This window comes from Bombina bombina, chromosome 1 (genome assembly GCF_027579735.1).
Source record: "Bombina bombina isolate aBomBom1 chromosome 1, aBomBom1.pri, whole genome shotgun sequence".
NCBI classification, from domain to species: domain Eukaryota; kingdom Metazoa; phylum Chordata; class Amphibia; order Anura; family Bombinatoridae; genus Bombina; species Bombina bombina.
Window position 1 is genome coordinate 1587553951 of NC_069499.1, and position 17372 is coordinate 1587571322.

The following is a 17372-nucleotide window of genomic DNA, read 5'->3' on the forward strand; positions in this document are numbered from 1 at the left end:
TAGTGACAAAAGAGGAGTGAAATTACGTGGTGTAGTGACAAAAGAGTAGTGACTCATACGTGCTGTAGTGACAAAAGAGTAGTGAATCATACGTGCTGTAGTGACAAAAGAGGAGTGAAATTACGTGGTGTAGTGACAAAAGAGGAGTGAATCATACGTGCTGTAGTGACAAAAGAGTAGTAAATCATACGTGCTGTAGTGACAAAAGAGTAGTGAATCATACGTGCTGTAGTGACAAAAGAGTAGTAAATCATACGTGCTGTAGTGACAAAAGAGTAGTGAATCATACGTGGTGTAGTGACAAAAGAGTGGTGAATCATACGTGCTGTAGTGACAAAAGAGTAGTGAATCATACGTGCTGTAGTGACAAAAGAGTAGTAAATCATACGTGCTGTAGTGACAAAAGAGTAGTGAATCATACGTGCTGTAGTGACAAAAGAGTAGTAAATCATACGTGCTGTAGTGACAAAAGAGTAGTGAATCATACGTGCTGTAGTGACAAAAGAGTAGTGAATCATACGTGCTGTAGTGACAAAAGAGTAGTGAAATTACGTGCTGTAGTGACAAAAGAGTAGTGAATCATACGTGCTGTAGTGACAAAAGAGGAGTGAATCATACGTGCTGTAGTGACAAAAGAGGAGTGAATCATACGTGCTGTAGTGACAAAAGAGTAGTGAATCATACGTGGTGTAGTGACAAAAGAGTAGTGAATCATACGTGCTGTAGTGACAAAAGAGTAGTGAATCATACGTGCTGTAGTGACAAAAGAGGAGTGAATCATACGTGCTGTAGTGACAAAAGAGGAGTGAATCATACGTGCTGTAGTGACAAAAGAGTAGTGAAATTACGTGCTGTAGTGACAAAAGAGTAGTAAATCATACGTGCTGTAGTGACAAAAGAGTAGTGAATCATACGTGCTGTAGTGACAAAAGAGTAGTGAATCATACGTGCTGTAGTGACAAAAGAGGAGTGAATCATACGTGCTGTAGTGACAAAAGAGGAGTGAATCATACGTGCTGTAGTGACAAAAGAGTAGTGAAATTACGTGCTGTAGTGACAAAAGAGTAGTAAATCATACGTGCTGTAGTGACAAAAGAGTAGTGAATCATACGTGCTGTAGTGACAAAAGAGTAGTGAATCATACGTGCTGTAGTGACAAAAGAGGAGTGAATCATACGTGCTGTAGTGACAAAAGAGTAGTGAATCATACGTGCTGTAGTGACAAAAGAGTAGTGAAATTACGTGCTGTAGTGACAAAAGAGTAGTGAATCATACGTGCTGTAGTGACAAAAGAGTAGTGACTCATACGTGCTGTAGTGACAAAAGAGTAGTGAATCATACGTGCTGTAGTGACAAAAGAGTAGTGAATCATACGTGCTGTAGTGACAAAAGAGTAGTGAATCATACGTGCTGTAGTGACAAAAGAGTAGTGAAATTACGTGCTGTAGTGACAAAAGAGTAGTGAATCATACGTGCTGTAGTGACAAAAGAGTAGTAAATCATACGTGCTGTAGTGACAAAAGAGTAGTAAATCATACGTGCTGTAGTGACAAAAGAGGAGTGAATCATACGTGCTGTAGTGACAAAAGAGTAGTGAATCATACGTGCTGTAGTAACAAAAGAGTAGTAAATCATACGTGCTGTAGTGACAAAAGAGGAGTGAATCATACGTGCTGTAGTGACAAAAGAGTAGTGAATCATACGTGCTGTAGTGACAAAAGAGTAGTGAATCATACGTGCTGTAGTGACAAAAGAGTAGTAAATCATACGTGCTGTAGTGACAAAAGAGTAGTAAATCATACGTGCTGTAGTGACAAAAGAGTAGTAAATCATACGTGCTGTAGTGACAAAAGAGGAGTGAATCATACGTGCTGTAGTGACAAAAGAGTAGTGAATCATACGTGCTGTAGTGACAAAAGAGGAGTGAATCATACGTGCTGTAGTGACAAAAGAGTAGTAAATCATACGTGCTGTAGTGACAAAAGAGTAGTGAATCATACGTGCTGTAGTGACAAAAGAGGAGTGAATCATACGTGCTGTAGTGACAAAAGAGTAGTAAATCATACGTGCTGTAGTGACAAAAGAGTAGTGAATCATACGTGCTGTAGTGACAAAAGAGTAGTGAATCATACGTGCTGTAGTGACAAAAGAGTAGTGAATCATACGTGCTGTAGTGACAAAAGAGTAGTGAATCATACGTGCTGTAGTGACAAAAGAGTAGTGAATCATACGTGCTGTAGTGACAAAAGAGGAGTGAATCATACGTGCTGTAGTGACAAAAGAGGAGTGAATCATACGTGCTGTAGTGACAAAAGAGTAGTAAATCATACGTGCTGTAGTGACAAAAGAGTAGTGAATCATACGTGCTGTAGTGACAAAAGAGGAGTGAATCATACGTGCTGTAGTGACAAAAGAGTGGTGAATCATACGTGCTGTAGTGACAAAAGAGGAGTGAATCATACGTGCTGTAGTGACAAAAGAGTGGTGAATCATACGTGCTGTAGTGACAAAAGAGTAGTGAATCATACGTGCTGTAGTGACAAAAGAGTAGTGAATCATACGTGCTGTAGTGACAAAAGAGTAGTAAATCATACGTGCTGTAGTGACAAAAGAGTAGTGAATCATACGTGCTGTAGTGACAAAAGAGTAGTGAATCATACGTGCTGTAGTGACAAAAGAGTAGTGAATCATACGTGCTGTAGTGACAAAAGAGTAGTGAATCATACGTGCTGTAGTGACAAAAGAGGAGTAAATCATACGTGCTGTAGTGACAAAAGAGTAGTGAATCATACGTGCTGTAGTGACAAAAGAGTAGTGAATCATACGTGCTGTAGTGACAAAAGAGTAGTGAATCATACGTGCTGTAGTGACAAAAGAGTAGTGAATCATACGTGCTGTAGTGACAAAAGAGTAGTGAATCATACGTGCTGTAGTGACAAAAGAGTAGTGAATCATACGTGCTGTAGTGACAAAAGAGGAGTGAATCATACGTGCTGTAGTGACAAAAGAGTAGTGAATCATACGTGCTGTAGTGACAAAAGAGTAGTGAATCATACGTGCTGTAGTGACAAAAGAGTAGTGAATCATACGTGCTGTAGTGACAAAAGAGTAGTGAATCATACGTGCTGTAGTGACAAAAGAGTAGTGAATCATACGTGGTGTAGTGACAAAAGAGTAGTGAATCATACGTGCTGTAGTGACAAAAGAGTAGTGAATCATACGTGCTGTAGTGACAAAAGAGTAGTGAATCATACGTGCTGTAGTGACAAAAGAGGAGTAAATCATACGTGCTGTAGTGACAAAAGAGTAGTAAATCATACGTGCTGTAGTGACAAAAGAGTAGTGAATCATACGTGCTGTAGTGACAAAAGAGTAGTAAATCATACGTGCTGTAGTGACAAAAGAGTAGTAAATCATACGTGCTGTAGTGACAAAAGAGTAGTAAATCATACGTGCTGTAGTGACAAAAGAGTAGTAAATCATACGTGCTGTAGTGACAAAAGAGTAGTGAATCATACGTGCTGTAGTGACAAAAGAGTAGTGAATCATACGTGCTGTAGTGACAAAAGAGTAGTAAATCATACGTGCTGTAGTGACAAAAGAGTAGTAAATCATACGTGCTGTAGTGACAAAAGAGTAGTAAATCATACGTGCTGTAGTGACAAAAGAGTAGTGAATCATACGTGCTGTAGTGACAAAAGAGTAGTGAATCATACGTGCTGTAGTGACAAAAGAGTAGTGAATCATACGTGCTGTAGTGACAAAAGAGTAGTGAATCATACGTGCTGTAGTGACAAAAGAGTAGTGAATCATACGTGCTGTAGTGACAAAAGAGTAGTGAATCATACGTGCTGTAGTGACAAAAGAGTAGTGAATCATACGTGCTGTAGTGACAAAAGAGGAGTGACTCATACGTGCTGTAGTGACAAAAGAGTAGTGAATCATACGTGCTGTAGTGACAAAAGAGTAGTGAATCATACGTGCTGTAGTGACAAAAGAGTAGTGAATCATACGTGCTGTAGTGACAAAAGAGTAGTGAATCATACGTGCTGTAGTGACAAAAGAGGAGTGAATCATACGTGCTGTAGTGACAAAAGAGTAGTGAATCATACGTGCTGTAGTGACAAAAGAGTAGTGAATCATACGTGCTGTAGTGACAAAAGAGTAGTGAATCATACGTGCTGTAGTGACAAAAGAGTAGTGAATCATACGTGCTGTAGTGACAAAAGAGTAGTGAATCATACGTGCTGTAGTGACAAAAGAGTAGTGAATCATACGTGCTGTAGTGACAAAAGAGTAGTAAATCATACGTGCTGTAGTGACAAAAGAGGAGTGAATCATACGTGCTGTAGTGACAAAAGAGTAGTGAATCATACGTGCTGTAGTGACAAAAGAGTAGTGAATCATACGTGCTGTAGTGACAAAAGAGGAGTAAATCATACGTGCTGTAGTGACAAAAGAGTAGTAAATCATACGTGCTGTAGTGACAAAAGAGTAGTGAATCATACGTGCTGTAGTGACAAAAGAGTAGTAAATCATACGTGCTGTAGTGACAAAAGAGTAGTAAATCATACGTGCTGTAGTGACAAAAGAGTAGTAAATCATACGTGCTGTAGTGACAAAAGAGTAGTAAATCATACGTGCTGTAGTGACAAAAGAGTAGTGAATCATACGTGCTGTAGTGACAAAAGAGTAGTGAATCATACGTGCTGTAGTGACAAAAGAGTAGTAAATCATACGTGCTGTAGTGACAAAAGAGGAGTAAATCATACGTGCTGTAGTGACAAAAGAGTAGTAAATCATACGTGCTGTAGTGACAAAAGAGTAGTGAATCATACGTGCTGTAGTGACAAAAGAGTAGTGAATCATACGTGCTGTAGTGACAAAAGAGTAGTGAATCATACGTGCTGTAGTGACAAAAGAGGAGTGAATCATACGTGCTGTAGTGACAAAAGAGTAGTGAATCATACGTGCTGTAGTGACAAAAGAGTAGTGAATCATACGTGCTGTAGTGACAAAAGAGGAGTGAATCATACATGCTGTAGTGACAAAAGAGTAGTGAATCATACGTGGTGTAGTGACAAAAGAGGAGTGAATCATACATGCTGTAGTGACAAAAGAGTAGTGAATCATACGTGGTGTAGTGACAAAAGAGTAGTGAATCATACGTGCTGTAGTGACAAAAGACTAGTGAATCATACGTGCTGTAGTGACAAAAGAGTAGTGAATCATACGTGCTGTAGTGACAAAAGAGTAGTGAAATTACGTGCTGTAGTGACAAAAGAGTAGTGAATCATACGTGCTGTAGTGACAAAAGAGTAGTAAATCATACGTGCTGTAGTGACAAAAGAGTAGTGAATCATACGTGCTGTAGTGACAAAAGAGTAGTGAATCATACGTGCTGTAGTGACAAAAGAGTAGTAAATCATACGTGCTGTAGTGACAAAAGAGTAGTGAATCATACGTGCTGTAGTGACAAAAGAGTAGTGAATCATACGTGCTGTAGTGACAAAAGAGGAGTAAATCATACGTGCTGTAGTGACAAAAGAGTAGTGAATCATACGTGCTGTAGTGACAAAAGAGTAGTGAATCATACGTGCTGTAGTGACAAAAGAGGAGTGAAATTACGTGCTGTAGTGACAAAAGAGTAGTGAATCATACGTGCTGTAGTGACAAAAGAGGAGTGAATCATACGTGCTGTAGTGACAAAAGAGTAGTGAATCATACGTGCTGTAGTGACAAAAGAGTAGTGAATCATACGTGCTGTAGTGACAAAAGAGGAGTGAATCATACGTGCTGTAGTGACAAAAGAGTAGTAAATCATACGTGCTGTAGTGACAAAAGAGGAGTGAAATTACGTGGTGTAGTGACAAAAGAGTAGTGAATCATACGTGGTGTAGTGACAAAAGAGTAGTGAATCATACGTGCTGTAGTGACAAAAGAGGAGTGAAATTACGTGGTGTAGTGACAAAAGAGTAGTGAATCATACGTGCTGTAGTGACAAAAGAGTAGTGAATCATACGTGCTGTAGTGACAAAAGAGTAGTGAATCATACGTGCTGTAGTGACAAAAGAGTAGTAAATCATACGTGCTGTAGTGACAAAAGAGTAGTGAATCATACGTGCTGTAGTGACAAAAGAGGAGTGAATCATACGTGCTGTAGTGACAAAAGAGGAGTGAAATTACGTGGTGTAGTGACAAAAGAGTAGTAAATCATACGTGCTGTAGTGACAAAAGAGTAGTAAATCATACGTGCTGTAGTGACAAAAGAGGAGTGAAATTACGTGGTGTAGTGACAAAAGAGTAGTGACTCATACGTGCTGTAGTGACAAAAGAGTAGTGAATCATACGTGCTGTAGTGACAAAAGAGGAGTGAAATTACGTGGTGTAGTGATAAAAGAGGAGTGAATCATACGTGCTGTAGTGACAAAAGAGTAGTAAATCATACGTGCTGTAGTGACAAAAGAGTAGTGAATCATACGTGCTGTAGTGACAAAAGAGTAGTAAATCATACGTGCTGTAGTGACAAAAGAGTAGTGAATCATACGTGGTGTAGTGACAAAAGAGTGGTGAATCATACGTGCTGTAGTGACAAAAGAGTAGTGAATCATACGTGCTGTAGTGACAAAAGAGTAGTAAATCATACGTGCTGTAGTGACAAAAGAGTAGTGAATCATACGTGCTGTAGTGACAAAAGAGTAGTAAATCATACGTGCTGTAGTGACAAAAGAGTAGTGAATCATACGTGCTGTAGTGACAAAAGAGGAGTGAATCATACGTGCTGTAGTGACAAAAGAGTAGTGAATCATACGTGCTGTAGTGACAAAAGAGTAGTGAATCATACGTGCTGTAGTGACAAAAGAGTAGTGAATCATACGTGCTGTAGTGACAAAAGAGTAGTGAATCATACGTGCTGTAGTGACAAAAGAGTAGTGAATCATACGTGGTGTAGTGACAAAAGAGTAGTGAATCATACGTGCTGTAGTGACAAAAGAGTAGTGAATCATACGTGCTGTAGTGACAAAAGAGTAGTAAATCATACGTGCTGTAGTGACAAAAGAGTAGTGAATCATACGTGCTGTAGTGACAAAAGAGGAGTGAATCATACGTGCTGTAGTGACAAAAGAGGAGTGAATCATACGTGCTGTAGTGACAAAAGAGTAGTGAAATTACGTGCTGTAGTGACAAAAGAGTAGTGAATCATACGTGCTGTAGTGACAAAAGAGTAGTGAATCATACGTGCTGTAGTGACAAAAGAGTAGTGAATCATACGTGCTGTAGTGACAAAAGAGTAGTGAATCATACGTGCTGTAGTGACAAAAGAGTAGTGAAATTACGTGCTGTAGTGACAAAAGAGTAGTGAATCATACGTGCTGTAGTGACAAAAGAGTAGTGAATCATACGTGCTGTAGTGACAAAAGAGTAGTGAAATTACGTGCTGTAGTGACAAAAGAGTAGTAAATCATACGTGCTGTAGTGACAAAAGAGTAGTGAATCATACGTGCTGTAGTGACAAAAGAGTAGTGAATCATACGTGCTGTAGTGACAAAAGAGTAGTGAATCATACGTGCTGTAGTGACAAAAGAGTAGTGAATCATACGTGCTGTAGTGACAAAAGAGTAGTAAATCATACGTGCTGTAGTGACAAAAGAGGAGTGAATCATACGTGCTGTAGTGACAAAAGAGTAGTAAATCATACGTGCTGTAGTGACAAAAGAGTAGTGAAATTACGTGCTGTAGTGACAAAAGAGTAGTGAAATTACGTGCTGTAGTGACAAAAGAGGAGTGAAATTACGTGCTGTAGTGACAAAAGAGGAGTGAAATTACGTGGTGCGTGAGGATTTCAATCTTTGCAATCCTTGCAGATTCAAGATGGAAGTGCGATAAGCTATATGATGATTTACTAATAACCTTTTATTTGATCAAATATAAAATGACATTTTATATATCTCATATAAACATTTTATACATGGTAAAACGTATTAGAACATAATATCATATGGTAACATACTAGAATATGTTATTTATACATGGTAAAACGTATTAGAACATAATATCATATGGTAACATACTAGAATATGTTATTTATACATGGTAAAACGTATTAGAACATAATATCATACGGTAACATACTAGAATATGTTATTTATACATGGTAAAACGTATTAGAACATAATATCATACGGTAACATACTAGAATATGTTATTTATACATGGTAAAACGTATTAGAACATAATATCATATGGTAACATACTAGAATATGTTATTTATACATGGTAAAACGTATTAGAACATAATATCATATGGTAACATACTAGAATATGTTATTTATACATGGTAAAACGTATTAGAACATAATATCATATGGTAACATACTAGAATATGTTATTTATACATGGTAAAACGTATTAGAACATAATATCATACGGTAACATACTAGAATATGTTATTTTATACATGGTAAAACGTATTAGAACATAATATCATACGGTAGCATACTAGAATATGTTATTTATACATGGTAAAACGTATTAGAACATAATATCATACGGTAACATACTAGAATGTGTTATTTATACATGGTAAAAACGTATTAGAACATAATATCATACGGTAACATACTAGAATATGTTATTTATACCATGGTAAAACGTATTTAGACATAATATCATATGGTAACATACTAGAATATGTTATTATATACATGGTAAAACGTATTCGAACGCATAATATCATATGGTAACATACTAGAATATGTTATTTATACATGGTTAAAAGTTAATTAGAACATAATATCATTATATGGTCAACATACTAGAATATGTTATTATATACTTGGTAAAAGTATTAGAACTATACTATCATACCGGGGTAAATACTAGAATATGTTATTAATACATGGTAAAACGTTCCTTAGAACATAATATCATCATCGGTAACATACTAGAATGTGTTATTTATACATGGTAAACGTATTAGAACATAATATCATATGGTAACATACTAGAATATGTTATTTATACATGGTAAAACGTATTAGAACATAATATCATACGGTAACATACTAGAATATGTTATTTATACATGGTAAAACGTATTAGAACATAATATCATATGGTAACATACTAGAATGTGTTATTTATACATGGTAAAACGTATTAGAACATAATATCATACGGTAACATACTAGAATATGTTATTTATACATGGTAAAACGTATTAGAACATAATATCATATGGTAACATACTAGAATGTGTTATTTATACATGTAAAACGTATTAGAACATAATATCATATGGTAACATACTAGAATGTGTTATTTATACATGGAAAAACGTATTAGAACATAATATCATATGGTAACATACTAGAATGTGTTATTTATACATGGTAATACGTATTAGAACATAATATCATATGGTAACATACTAGAATATGTTATTTATACATGGTAAAACGTATTAGAACATAATATCATATGGTAACATACTAGAATATGTTATTTATACATGGTAAAACGTATTAGAACATAATATCATATGGTAACATACTAGAATATGTTATTTATACATGGTAAAACGTATTAGAACATAATATCATATGGTAACATACTAGAATATGTTATTTATACATGGTAAAACATATTAGAACATAATATCATATGGTAACATACTAGAATATGTTATTTATACATGGTAAAACGTATTAGAACATAATATCATACGGTAACATACTAGAATATGTTATTTATACATGGTAAAACGTATTAGAACATAATATCATACGGTAACATACTAGAATATGTTATTTATACATGGTAAAACATATTAGAACATAATATCATACGGTAACATACTAGAATATGTTATTTATACATGGTAAAACGTATTAGAACATAATATCATACGGTAACATACTAGAATATGTTATTTATACATGGTAAAACGTATTAGAACATAATATCATATGGTAACATACTAGAATATGTTATTTATACATGGTAAAACGTATTAGAACATAATATCATATGGTAACATACTAGAATATGTTATTTATACATGGTAAAACGTATTAGAACATAATATCATATGGTAACATACTAGAATATGTTATTTATACATGGTAAAACGTATTAGAACATAATCACTATGGTAACATACTAGAATATGTTATTTATACATGGTTAAAACGTATTAGAACATAATATCATATGGTAACATACTAGAATATGTTATTTATACATGGTAAAACGTATTAGAACATAATATCATATGGTAACATACTAGAATATGTTATTATATACATGGTTAAAACGTATTAGAACATAATATCATATGGTAACATACTAGAATATGTTATTTATACATGGTTAAAACGTATTAGAACATAATATCATATGGTAACATACTAGACTATGTTATTTATACATGGTATAAACGTATTAGAACATAATATCATACGGTAACATACTAGAATATGTTATTTATACATGGTACAACGTATTAGAACATAATATTCATACGGTAACATACTAGAATATGTTATTTATAACATGGTAAAACGTATTAGAACATAATATCATACGGGTAACATACTAGAATATGTTATTTATACATGGTAAAACGTATTAGAACATTAATATCATACGGTAACATACTAGAATATGTTATTTATACATGGTAAAACGTATTAGAACATAATATCATATGGTAACATACTAGAATATGTTATTTATACATGGTAAAACGTATTAGAACATAATATCATATGGTAACATTACTAGAATATGTTATTTATACATGGTAAAACGTTATTAGAACATAATATCATATGGTAACATACTAGAATATGTTATTTATACATGGTAAAACGTATGTAGAACATAATATCAATACGGTAACATACTAGAATATGTTATTTATACATGGTAAAACGTATATAGAACATAATATCATACGGGTAAACATACTAGAATATGTTATTTATACATGGTAAAACGTATTAGAACATAATATCATACGGTAAACATACTAGAATATGTTATTTATACATGGTAAAACGTATTAGAACATAATATCATACCGGTAAACATACTAGAATATGTTATTTATACATGGTAAAAAGACGTATTAGAACATAATATCATATGGTAACATACTAGAATATGTTATTTATACATGGTAAAACGTATTAGAACATAATATCATATGGTAACATACTAGAATATGTTATTTATACATGGTAAACGTATTAGAACATAATATGTATACGGTAAACATACTAGAATATGATATTTATACATGGTAAAACGTATTAGAACATAATATCATATGGTAAACATACTAGAATATGTTTATTTATACATGGTAAAACGTATTAGAACATAATATTGTATGGTAACATACTAGAATATGTTATTTATACATGGTAAAACGTATTAGAACATAATATCGTATGGTAACATACTAGAATATGTTATTTATACATGGTAAAACGTATTAGAACATAATATCATATGGTAACATACTAGAATATGTTATTTATACATGGTAAAACGTATTAGAACATAATATCATAAGGTAAACATACTAGAATATGTTATTTATACATGGTAAAACGTATTAGAAACATAAATTTCATACGGGTAACATACTAGAATATGTTATTTATACATGGTTCTATAAAACGTATTAGAACATAATATCATACTGGTAACATACTAGAATATGTTATTTATACATGGTAAAACCGTATTAGAACCTATAATATATACTGGTAACCATACTAGAATATGTTATTTATACATGGTTTAAAAAGATATAGAACATAATATCATACCTGGTAACATACTAGAATATGTTATTGTACTACATGGTAAAACGTATTAGGAACATAATATCATAAGGTAACATACTAGAATATGTTACTTTATTACATGGTAAACATATCTAGAACATAATATCATACGGTAACATACTAGAATGTGTTTATTTATACATGGTAAAAAGTATTAGAACATAATACTCATACTGGTAACATACTAGAATGTGTTATTTATACATGGTAAAACGTATTAGAACATAATATCATATGGTAACATACTAGAATATGTTATTTATACATGGTAAAACGTATTAGAACATAATTCATATGGTAACATACTAGAAATATGTTATTTATACATGGTAAAACGTATTAGAACATAATATCATATGGTAACATACTAGACTATGTTATTTATACATGGTAAAACGTAATTAGAACATAATATCATACGGTAACATACTAGAATATGTTATTTATACATGGTAAAACGTATTAGAACATAATATCATACGGTAACATACTAGAATATGTTATTTATACATGGTAAAACGTATTAGAACATAATATCATAAGGTAACATACTAGAATATGTTTATTTATACATGGTAAAACGTATTAGAACATAATATCATATGGTAACATACTAGAATATGTTATTTATACATGGTAAAACGTATTAGAACATAATATCATATGGTAACATACTAGAATATGTTATTTATACATGGTAAAACGTATTAGAACATAATATCATATGGTAACATACTAGAATATGTTATTTATACATGGTAAAACATATTAGAACATAATATCATACTGGTAACATACTAGAATATGTTATTTATACATGGTAAAACGTATTAGAACATAATATCATACTGTAACATACTAGAATATGTTATTTATACATGGTAAAACGTATTAGAACATAATATCATACGGTAACATACTAGAATATGTTATTTATACATGGTAAAACGTATTAGAACATAATATCATATGGTAACATACTAGAATATGTTATTTATACATGGTAAAACGTATTAGAACATAATATCATATGGTAACATACTAGAATATGTTATTTATACATGGTAAAACGTATTAGAACATAATATCATATGGTAACATACTAGAATATGTTATTTATACATGGTAAAACGTAATTAGAACATAATATCATATGGTAACATACTAGAATGTGTTATTTATACATGGTAAAACGTATTAGAACATAATATCATATGGTAACATACTAGAATGTGTTATTTATACATGGTAAAACGTATTAGAACATAATATCATATGGTAACATACTAGAATATGTTATTTATACATGGTAAAACGTATTAGAACATAATATCATACTGGTAACATACTAGAATATGTTATTTATACATGGTAAAACGTATTAGAACATAATATCATACGGTAACATACTAGAATATGTTATTTATACATGGTAAAACATATTAGAACATAATATCATACGGTAACATACTAGAATATGTTATTTATACATGGTAAAACGTATTAGAACATAATATCATACGGTAACATACTAGAATATGTTATTTATACATGGTAAAACGTATTAGAACATAATATCATATGGTAACATACTAGAATATGTTATTTATACATGGTAAAACGTATTAGAACATAATATCATACGGTAACATACTAGAATATGTTATTTATACATGGTAAAACGTATTAGAACATAATATCATATGGTAACATACTAGAATATGTTATTTATACATGGTAAAAACGTATTAGAACATAATATCATATGGTAACATACTAGAATATGTTATTTATACATGGTAAAACGTATTAGAACATAATATCATATGGTAACATACTAGAATATGTTATTTATACATGGTAAAACGTATTAGAACATAATATCATATGGTAACATACTAGAATATGTTATTTATACATGGTAAAACGTATTAGAACATAATATCATACGGTAACATACTAGAATATGTTATTTATACATGGTAAAACATATTAGAACATAATATCATACGGTAACATACTAGAATATGTTATTTATACATGGTAAAACGTATTAGAACATAATATCATACGGTAACATAATAGAATGTGTTATTTATACATGGTAAAACGTATTAGAACATAATATCATACGGTAACATACTAGAATATGTTATTTATACATGGTAAAACGTATTAGAACATAATATCATATGGTAACATACTAGAATATGTTATTTATACATGGTAAAACGTATTAGAACATAATATCATATGGTAACATACTAGAATATGTTATTTATACATGGTAAAACGTATTAGAACATAATATCGTATGGTAACATACTAGAATATGTTATTTATACATGGTAAAACGTATTAGAACATAATATCATATGGTAACATACTAGAATATGTTATTTATACATGGTAAAACGTATTAGAACATAATATCATATGGTAACATACTAGAATATGTTATTTATACATGGTAAAACATATTAGAACATAATATCATACGGTAACATACTAGAATATGTTATTTATACATGGTAAAACGTATTAGAACATAATATCATACGGTAACATACTAGAATATGTTATTTATACATGGTAAAACGTATTAGAACATAATATCATACGGTAACATACTAGAATATGTTATTTATACATGGTAAAACGTATTAGAACATAATATCATACGGTAACATACTAGAATATGTTATTTATACATGGTAAAACGTATTAGAACATAATATCATATGGTAACATACTAGAATATGTTATTTATACATGGTAAAACGTATTAGAACATAATATCATATGGTAACATACTAGAATATGTTATTTATACATGGTAAAACGTATTAGAACATAATATCATATGGTAACATACTAGAATATGTTATTTATACATGGTAAAACGTATTAGAACATAATATCATATGGTAACATACTAGAATATGTTATTTATACATGGTAAAACGTATTAGAACATAATATCATACGGTAACATACTAGAATATGTTATTTATACATGGTAAAACGTATTAGAACATAATATCATACGGTAACATACTAGAATATGTTATTTATACATGGTAAAACGTATTAGAACATAATATCATACGGTAACATACTAGAATATGTTATTTATACATGGTAAAACGTATTAGAACATAATATCATACGGTAACATACTAGAATATGTTATTTATACATGGTAAAACGTATTAGAACATAATATCATATGGTAACATACTAGAATATGTTATTTATACATGGTAAAAACGTATTAGAACATAATATCATATGGTAACATACTAGAATATGTTATTTATACATGGTAAAACGTATTAGAACATAATATCATATGGTAACATACTAGAATATGTTATTTATACATGGTAAAACGTATTAGAACATAATATCATATGGTAACATACTAGAATGTGTTATTTATACATGGTAAAACGTATTAGAACATAATATCATATGGTAACATACTAGAATATGTTATTTATACATGGTAAAACGTATTAGAACATAATATCATATGGTAACATACTAGAATATGTTATTTATACATGGTAAAACGTATTAGAACATAATATCATATGGTAACATACTAGAATATGTTATTTATACATGGTAAAACGTATTAGAACATAATATCATATGGTAACATACTAGAATATGTTATTTATACATGGTAAAACGTATTAGAACATAATATCATATGGTAACATACTAGAATATGTTATTTATACATGGTAAAACGTATTAGAACATAATATCATATGGTAACATACTAGAATATGTTATTTATACATGGTAAAACGTATTAGAACATAATATCATATGGTAACATACTAGAATATGTTATTTATACATGGTAAAACGTATTAGAACATAATATCATACGGTAACATACTAGAATATGTTATTTATACATGGTAAAACGTATTAGAACATAATATCATATGGTAACATACTAGAATATGTTATTTATACATGGTAAAACGTATTAGAACATAATATCATATGGTAACATACTAGAATATGTTATTTATACATGGTAAAACGTATTAGAACATAATATCATATGGTAACATACTAGAATATGTTAAAATGAGGTGACATATGAATGTTATATTAAAACATGGTTACAGGGTAATTTCTGCAGCAATAAAAACGACTCAAAATGTATTATTGAGGTAAAGAAAAAAAAAAAAAGAAAAAAAAAAAAAAAGAAAAATATTAGGGAATGCAGATGTAGAAATAAAAATAAAAAGCAAAGTTGGAAGTTTTTGGAAGTACTCCAAATGGTGGAAGCTGCTCTGTAGTGGAAAATTAGAAGAGTTTGAATCCAGATACCTAGAAAAAACTAAGAATACAACTATAAATCTACTACTAAAACTCTAGGCTCTAAAGGGAAATGTGCTCATCGTGTGTCAGGCTGATATGTTGAAATAGAGGGTCTGTCAACGGGTTTCGGCCTGGGGGGCCTTTATCAAGACTATACCAGTATATGTTTCTTGAAAATATTTAAAGGCTATTTTAGCCTATCAGAGAAAAGGGAATGTGATGAATTTTGCTGACAAAAAATGTGTAGGTGTGTAAAATTTGGACCAATGGATTTAGGTGAGTTTGGAATAAAAGCAGCCATTTTTGATATGGGCAAAATTGCGTTATTATGAAACATGATTTTTCTCCTTAACTTTGCCGTGAAGATTAATGGATGTCTTCAGGTTAATGACTTTTCAGTGTGGCTAAGATTATATCTGAGTTTGGAATTGATATTTCTTCAATATAACTTAGAAAGATGTCAAGATCTAAAAGGTGTAACCATATTTAAATAAAGTATTGGTGGCCATCTTTAAAATGGACAAAGTAACATTAGTGTGGGCAGTTGTGACTTTGCTTGTTTTTGTCGATTTTGACAAATGACTGAAAAAAAGAAGCTGTAAGATAAGTATTAGCAGCCATCTTTGATGTGGGCAAGAAGTGGTAGATATGGGCCCTCTGTTAGGGGGTATTTTGTTTATTTTTAATGTAAAAGAGACGATTTCTTTAGGGCAATGCCCTACAAAAAGCCAATTTAAGTAGTTTAGTATTAGATTAGGGGGTGCTTTTATTTTGGGGGGGACTTTTTATTTTATAGGGGTATTAGTTTAGGTTTAATTTTATTATTTTGGATAGCTTTGTTTATTTTATTCTGTGTTTTTACTTTTTTATTTTTGTAGCTTCGGGGGTTGCATTTTTAATACATAGACTGCTCTCTGGGGAGGTGTATCAACTAGTATTTAATAAAATTACATTATTTTCTATGTGAAGAACAAAGGGATGTAAAATATGCATAACACACATCAGGGTTCACAATTTAGATATAACGCGGTCTCGGGTTAGCTGACATGAAGAATTGCTAACCTCAATGCGTGTTACTGAAATATTAAATATTAAAAAATATTAAAAACAATTATTAAAAATGATTATATATACTGTTAAAAATTCTAAATAATCCACAGAAGATAT